This window comes from Centrocercus urophasianus, unplaced genomic scaffold, assembly GCF_019232065.1.
Source record: "Centrocercus urophasianus isolate 14NV4802_14NV808 unplaced genomic scaffold, USGS_Curo_1.0 seq_10, whole genome shotgun sequence".
In the NCBI taxonomy this organism is placed as follows: Eukaryota; Metazoa; Chordata; class Aves; order Galliformes; family Phasianidae; genus Centrocercus; species Centrocercus urophasianus.
In genome coordinates, this window is record NW_024884142.1 from 77,699,231 (window position 1) to 77,708,208 (window position 8,978).

The following is an 8,978-nucleotide window of genomic DNA, read 5'->3' on the forward strand; positions in this document are numbered from 1 at the left end:
TCATTATAATAGCATAAAGACATGTAGAGTTAGACATCTCCAAGTACTAATATAACATTCAACAATAATGCACAGGAAATAAATAATTGGAGAACAGCTCAAATCTGCAGCAATCTCATTGTGTTACAAATATTTAACTAGTCCCTATTTTTGAGGAATTAATCCATCAAAATAACTCATAGTGTTGTAAATTTGAAAGATATTTATTTAGAAATTCTTAGAAAATGATTTTAAATTAAGCTGATGAAAACAGTGCAGAGAATCAGAAATCAAGATCAATTTCTTTCAGTGCTTTTCTCCTTTTCTCCTTTTTCTTTTTTCCTCCTTTTCTTTGCAAGGGCAAAAAAAACCATAACACTGTCGAATTCATTTACACTCTAGAAATACCATGTTCCTTACACAGTAATATCATACAGAACATCTCAATTGAAAGTGTGATTTCACCCCACCAGATCCATCTGTGGGATGGCCAGAATAGCACTGCTTTTATATTCTGAGTTTTCAGTAAATAAGTGCTGACTTACATGCAATGCTACTCCTTTGTTTATGTCAAAGAGCAATCAAAATAATGGCTCTAATTCTCCTTCAAGAAAGAGATATGAAATAATAACTAATCAGCAATTAGGCTTATTTTTGTGCATTAGGTAAAATTCCAACTTCTAAGAAATATCACAGTCTATTGGGAGAAAAACCACCTTTCACAGAGTAATCATAGCATGTAGTTGGAAATCTTATCAAATACTCTTATTTCCAGCTTCTGAATCAATTAATCACTTTAAAATGTCACTGGAAACCTGTCTTTCCTGTCTTCAAAAAAAAAAAAAAAAAAAAAGCTATTGTGAGAAATAATTCTATAGGTTACATGGAACAGTTCTTCTGTTCATCACCCAGATTTTAGAAATTGCTGACATATGCAGTCTGCATATGAGAAAGCTAACACACTACTCTCTTGGAGAGGTTTCACAGACAGTTATCTGTTTTTACGAAAAGAACAAGATGTTCTGAGAGTGCACAGCTCACAGTTGGTATGATAATCAGTCTACAATGTCACTTTTCTCCTTTTTGCTTTTTTTTTTTTTTTTGGTCTCAAAAGTAACTGTTAACAGATAAAGCACATGTAATTTTACAGAGCAGATGAAAATCTTTTGACTAGATCAACAAAACATCATAACAGTAGGGTTAGTTTTTGTTTGCTTTTTATCAATACATCTCTAAAAATAATTGCATTACTTAAATTTCTATCCTGAACACTTTTATGAAGCTCCTTTTTTTTCACTTACCATTTTTACTGTTAAAATAACAGACCAGTGTCTTTTTCAGAAATGCACTGACTTGAAAACTGATAGAAGCAATACACCAGTCCTGAAATTTCCAGCTTAAACAGCAGGTCTCCACCACACTGGCCATCAGCCTTTCATCAAATAGATCAAGGCACAAGAACAACAAATCCACCCAGGAGCTTTATGCTCAGTTCTCCTCTCAGTTTACATTAAGTTCTGCTAGCTTGGTCGCTGTTACTGTTACTCAGTGAGAACACATCAGCCTTTCTACAGTCTTAAAACTGTCTTGCACAAATCACAGTGATGTTCAGAACAACAGACCTAAACCAAGGCAGTTACTTTCCAGGTGATTCAGGTCAGGATGAAGTGCCCACAGGATCATGCCCAAGGCTGTAAGTCACTCCTCTATAAGGAGTCACTCCACTCTATAAGCACTGTGAACACCTTTACTTTAAATCCATTTAACTCATATTTGACCAGTCACATCAGAGACATACATTCAGTTTTCTCAAGACATCCATTTAAAACCGAGCCCCCAGATTTTCTCGTTTTTCATGAGCAGGAAAGTCACAATCTCAGAAAAGAGTGAGTAGTCAGGAAAAAATGGAAACATCTTGTTGAGAGAGCCAACTAGCCTTTTCAAGTCTTATTTTGGAAACTCTGGCAACACAAACAAAACTGGCCTTTAAAAGCTATTTTTAAAGGAAAAAGTCTTACACTGGTGTATAACAGAAAATACTAGTAAGATATAGCACAGTGTCCAATCACGTCATTTATATTCTTAGCAGAGGAGTTCAAACGAAAATTAAGTGAACCTGCCATAGTCAGGCTACAAGCACTTCCAACATAAAGAAAAATTTCTTCACACGGCACTTCTAAACAGTCACAGAGGCTTATCATTTCCTCAGTAAAAGCTGTGGGTTTTTGTTTTGTTTTTGTTTTTTCTTTTTCCTTTTTTTTGTAAAATACATTATGCTCCATGTTTTGATTTGGAGTCCATCAACTCTTTGTATTATTCAGTTTACCCTATTCAAATTTCATTTCTGGAAGGAGGAATAAGGAAAGCTCATGATCACTTCAGAGTATTCATGGAGAATACTTACAATGCAGCATATTGATTTTAGGCTTTCTGTGACGGCACTTGAGAACTGCCGAATTTAAGACTAATTTTGCCTTATACTGTACCCATTAATGCCTTTGCATCTTTTCACTGCAGCCAAGTGTAACTCTCAGTTATTTGGAAAACAATACAGTATAATTCTTTTTACATACTCACATGTCCATACAAATATATTGCCTACAATTTCAAAGTACACAGTCCTGAAGTCTTGCAGGCTTAACTTCAAAGCACTTGAAGCGTTATAAAAGTCAGTAGAAGTATCTAGAATTCAAAATTCCACGAAATTCATGAATACTTGCAGAAATTGCAAAATGGATGTTTAAATGAGCTGTTTGGAACTTCATTTAATACTGTTAATCACACGGTTTCTGTTCAGTACGTTTTACACCTTAACTTAAAAGACAAGAAAGTAATACAGAGTACTCCGTAATCCTCAAAGAGGGCAAGACTGGAAGATAAAGACTCTGAACACTAAATAACAAAAGCTGATACGTGTTTGGAATCCATTTATAATGAGGTTTGAGCATAAATGAGAAAGGTTTGGTGTGGAGTACCATCTGCAACAATTATTCAGCACAGCAAAGTCTGGCATTTCAGTTCCATGCCCTGTAAGTTTCAAGTAGTTACGTAACTCTGAAAACAAACAAAAACATGAAAAAATATTGCAGAAAATGAGAGAGAGAAATGACATTCACAGAAAAGTTTCACTGCTTTCACTGTTACTGTGACTGGGGAGTTGTAAATTGGAGTGCACTGGGCACCTCCTTTCATATAGAGGAAGAAACACCCAGGGAGTATCAGGGTTTGGAGAGAAAAAACAAATAAGAATTTCCAATAAAATGTCTACCAAAGCCAAGCTGTAGGCCATGGATAATGGTAACTGTAGTAGGAACTACCTAACACATCCCTCCACAATAGAGCATTACAATTTCCACAGTGCTCCTTACACAAACTCATGCAAACTGCTTTTCACCTTGTGCATCTCTTGCATGTCCTCAAGTTCTGCCATCCCTAGTTACAACCAGGGGTCCATAAAAATAAATAAATAAATAAAACAATATTGCTTAATCTCTTAATCATTACAAAGAAAAAAAAAAAGCATAATTGAGCATCAAATGTAAAGGAACAGCAATTCGACAGAAGTTTATTACTGAGACCTTTTGTGTCAGAATACTTAAGCACTGACCATTTCCATCAGTATGTATATAAGAAAAGGAGCTTTTGGTTTGGCATTACATAACATCTAAAATAAACTGTACAAGCGGCCTGTTTAAGCAAGGCTGGTGACATTTCACAGAGAAGGAAGGATATTGAGGCATGGAAGTAATCTGCCTAATGTTTGTTGGAAATACAGAAGAGGCAGGAACAATATCTAGGACCCTTCAGATATCATGACTGAGTATAACCAGCTTATTCCGCATCAAACTTAAGTCTCAAAGGATTATTGCTAAACTCCTATTCTGGGCCTCTACAGTAGAAATTTATGTAAAGTCATCAAGATTTCTTCAGGCAAACTGATGAAGGGTTTAAGAAAACCCTTAGGAAAAAAAAATAATGACCAAACCAAACACAAAAAAGGTAACCCCATGAGTTCACATTTCCTTCTGCTTTCTTTTAAATGATTTTCTCAGTACTAACACACGCAACACCTGATCTGGTAATTTGAAATAAAAAATAGTAAGGTAAAGACAATAACGGGATTTCATGAAGTTTTTATGGGTGAACACAGATTGGACACATGACAGGTATAGAAAGAGCATGCAATTTTCGTAAGTCTTTTCCTAAAAGCATACACTTTCCAGTCAATTTCACTAGTAAAGAGCAAACACAAAGATTTTAGTTACTATATCTTGAATCTATATCTTGATTCTGCCTACATGTATTTAAAGACTTCCCCTGACACATGAACAAATGAAAAGTGATTGAAGCGTGAGAGGCACATTCTGTTTCAGGGCCTGCTTTACTTTCCTTTTTTAAAAATGCTTTAAATACATCCCCAGTTGCCTCATACTGAGCCATTATTGACTCCTAGCTCATACTTTCTCTTCTTTACTCTTATCCCAAATGTATTCATTAATTCCTCAGAGCAGAAAGAATAGTGACTCTCCACATCCTTTCAAGTGGAAATACTTCCACAATTGATTCAACCAGTAAAGCAGATCATAAAGTCAAAAACTACTAAAAAGTCTAGTGGGCACCAAAGGTACTACAGCAATTTCAGCATACTGAGAAGTTTTATTCAATTTTCAGAAATTTCCCAGCCCCGTTGGGTGGCAGCAATGGCATTCTGGGGTGCATTAAAAAGATCGTGGCCAGCAGGTCGAGGGAGGTGATCATCTCCCTCCACTCTGCCCTGGTAAGGCTTCATCTGGAGTACTGCGTCAAGTTCTGGGCTCCCCAGTACAAAAAAGACAGGGATCTCTTGGAAAGAGTCCAGCAGACTCTTTGGCCCAGCAGGACCAAAAGATAGCGAAGGGCCTGGAGCATCTCCCCTATGAAGAAAGGCTGAGTGAACTGGGTCTGTTTAATCTTAAGAAAAGAAGAGGGGACTGAGAGGGGACCTGATCCAGATCTATAAATATCTAAGGTGTGGGGGGCAGAATGGCGAGGCCAGACTGTTTTCAGCAGTGTGTGGAGACAGGACAAGGGGAAACGGCCAGAAACTGCAGCATAGGAAGTTCCGCACAAATGTGAGCAAGAACTTCTTTACAGTGAGGTGACGGAGCACTGGAACAGGCTGCCCAGGGAGGTGGTGGAGTCTCCTTCTCTGGAGATGTTCAAGACCTGCCTGGACACCTACTTGTGCGAGCTGGTGTAGGGAACCTGCTTTGGCAGGGGGGTTGGAATTGATGATCTCTGGAGGTCCCTTCCAACCCCTACGATTCTGTGATTCGGTGATGTTGAGCATGAAGGGAGACTGACACCACAGCTATGCCCTGCCTACTGTGCTGAAGGAGAGGTTGGTGGTGAAGAGGAACTCGGTCCTATGCTGGCTTGAGCAAAGTTCTCCATTAAATGACACCGAGACTTTCCATAAGAAAGCAAGTGAAATGAGCCCTCATGTCATGCTGCATTCCCTCTACACAATGCCCACAAAGTTGATGACAAGCTTCAGGTGTTAACAACACGGAGTAACGTGAGGTTTTCTTCAGAACGCATATTGTCTTACTATATCTAAGATCTAATGAACAAACTTCTATTTTATAGGATCTGCTGACAGGGCAACCAGTAGGATACAGATATTGAGTGCCAAATCTGTGTTTTAGACCCCACTATCTCACAAAGGGGTAGTTCACTGAGAAACAGAAATGATGGGTTCCTGCCTTCATCTAAGAGGCAAGAGTAGAAATCCCTGTACATAATTACTTGTAAAATCCATGAAGTAAGAAAATCAGTGACAAATTCCTCCTTCTTTCTCTCAGTTTCTTCGCTGGTGGTATTTAATACGCACAATTCTAAGAAATATGGTTTTCATGAAGAAAATGATAACTATGATTTTTAATTTACTCTTTGTTATATTACTGAAAATATCTTAGGGAAGTTATTGCTATGTGAGGTTTTCTGAAAAGTTCATTTCACGTTTCAAGGCTAAGATAAAAAAAAAAAATAACATTGAACATGTTTTCCAGAGAGCAAGAATTAGAGTGCTTTCAGTTTAAAAGGTGACAAAATCAGACAATGGGACAAAAGAAGTCGATGCTATTTAGGGTTACTTCAGTCTTGCCCTATTATCCTTTAGGAGCAACAGTCTCACTTTGAACACAATGTCTTTAGGCCAGAAAATCTGCAATTGAAATCAGAGAGGTGAAAATTCTACTATGGCAAATATGGAAGCTGTTACTCAGTAGAGAAACCTTACTCCAGTGAATGTAATTGGTTTACTCATGCTTAAAAGTATATAGTGTACAATAATAACATGCAAAATGTAAAACAGTTTTTGTGGCATAAGTTGACCTCATAAGCTAACAAATAGGGGAGATCAATGAATTTAGTCTGCAATAGTGAAATTCAAACCATGTTGATCCAGACATGGATAATGAATAGTATTAGTAGCCTGGTGTTAGTACTGATAGTGTTAAGCCCTGGTAAGCAAACAAGTACAATATCTCTCATTAAATCAATCATTTACAAATGCTGAAACAAGTAGATCTTTTGAATGAACAAACTACATATATAACATGCTATACTATTATAAGATTATTATAACTATGATTGTGCCAAAAGCCATCCCTGGGACCAGATTTCCATGTTTATTGCTGCATGTCTGCAGACTTGACGTGCAATACACTTGCAGCATGCTCCTGAGAGCGTGCCCAGCTGCCTGAGATGGTGGATAGTCTGGTGACACACGTTCCTATTGACCATCCTTTGTTTGGCTTAAAGGAAAGAAGGAAAGTAGGACACAATATCACGGTCAAGGCTTTTGTAGAAAATGGCCTTTCAAAACGGTTTATCCATGAATTATTTTAACAGAGCCCCAGGCAGGATGAGCTGAGCCACTGGCTTTTGTTGCCTCCTGGAAAGGAAATGAGGTTGTGATGCTAAGAAGGAAAACCACCATTGTGAGAATCCCAGGACAGAGCCCTTTTCCCACAGGAAACCATTAAACCAGATAGATTCTGAATGACAGTATTTTAAGCACATGTTTGTGATAGATCAGAATAGTTTACGACTGTTTTTCTAATAGTTGCATAAGCTGTGTAGAGCTTGTATGACAGGGATTTTAAGTCTTTCAGAAGATCATAGCTTTGACTGGGGATCAGGGTGTCACCAAAAAGTGCTTTGATGAAAGTCCCATCATGAGAGCCCAAGGCACAAAAACTGCACCAGAGAGCTCTGTGGCTGACAGCTAGTCAGCATGACAGAAAGATCAATGTTTTCAATATAATTAAGAAGGTTTAAGCATGTTTCTTTTTTCATCTTACTACTTATATCTTTTTACAAATAGCTCTCCACTCTAAAAAGACGTGGTCTTAAAAAAATACCATTGCTCTGCTGCAAAGCACGCAGAACACTTCATGGGTAAAAGATTCGTCTTCTTTTCAACAGCAAAGTTAATTTTTTCTTTTCCTGCGGGGAGTTTGCAGGAGTCCATAGGTAATCAACCTTTGCACTTTGCACCCCTCACAACTTTATTGTTGAACTGAATAAAACAACTGAAAGATATTAGTGTCACTCACCACCTTAGAAAGGATTGTTCTCCAAGACAGATTCCACCAGTAAACATCTGCCACAACTTTTCCCTTTTTAGTCTGATGTATAACCCATAAGACACTTTTACCAGTGTTCCAATATCTTGCTCTTTCTGGTTTACATCTTCTCACTAAGGGACATATTCTGACACCCCAGATGTCTTTTACAAGCAATCTCATCTGGTCCATTTCCTAACCATTTGTAATAGACAAAAAAAAAAAGCAAAAAAAGCAAAAAAAAAAAAAAAAAAAAAATCATTCCCTTTTTCATCACCTTTTTTGCAAATGTGGGAGGATATTCTGATAACTCACCTCGCCTCCCTTCCACTGTACAACAAAAGCTTAATTGGGAACGTCTCTGACTCACAAGCCGTGCTATTAAAGCAACTCTCCCATCTATGTATTTCAATATTAAATATATTATTACTAATTTCAATTCAGTGAACAATAATAGATACATTATGTAAATCCTGAAGTATAATTTATTATCAGCACACTACTTAAAAAATTCAATTTAGCCAAGCGTTTCTGAATATGGTTATATGAAAGAGCATATTCAATGTGCGATGGCTTTCAATGGAACTTTTCCAATATTTGAAGCACTACTTACCTGCCCTGCTAGATGTTAACTCTAAGTATCTATTGCAGCACTGTAAAAATGGAAGCATGTGCTAAGCAGTAAGTTCGTTTTCCTTGTCAGGCTTATGGGCACAACACCATGAGGTAGCTATAAATTGTGAGTCTGAATACTGTCAGTAGTGCCTTAATGTGCTATATGATTATTTTTTTCTGAGAGAGGTAGAGGGACAGGATGAGGAACACAAACTACACAACTATCCTTATAGTCTACCACTGGCAGAAGAAGAGAATAAGTTTCTCAATAACAAGATTAAATTAGAGAAGTTTTAAGGCTTCTTATTTATTTTTGGCTTCAAAATATAGGTTATTTTAATCTACAATATCTAGTGATAAAAAAAAACCAACAACACAGTAAATAAGGTGGGACAACAGTTTTAACTTTTGTAGAAACAACTTAGGGCCTACCACACACTCGCTAACAGTTAAACAGCACTAATTTCTAATATTTAGGCCACAGTTTGTAAAAATACTCTCATTTTTTCCTTTTGTACATCCTCGGGAAACAAAATAAAGAAGAGATTTCTTCCAACAAACTTTTTCAGTATCCGATGTTTTACAAAGTGTGCTAGCTGAAACACAGTTACATGAGAATCTTGGCTCTTGTTAAACATAGCAGTATATCTAGTCCCTGGGTTATGAGGAAAAGCTTTAAAAATATGAAGCAAATAGATCTCAAGACTGAAAAGCAGAAAAAAAAAAAGAAGGGAAGGGAAGGGAAGGGAAGGGAAGGGAAGGGAAGGGAAGGGA

The 8,978-nt window shown here is 37.2% G+C and overlaps 1 protein-coding gene across 2 annotated transcripts in view; it reads right to left on the bottom strand.

The window, feature by feature from the left end:
- Positions 1–8,978, bottom strand: part of PRKCE (protein kinase C epsilon) — a 271,209-nt gene that overhangs the window by 103,549 nt on the left and 158,682 nt on the right. The gene's annotated exons all lie outside the window — the stretch shown is intronic.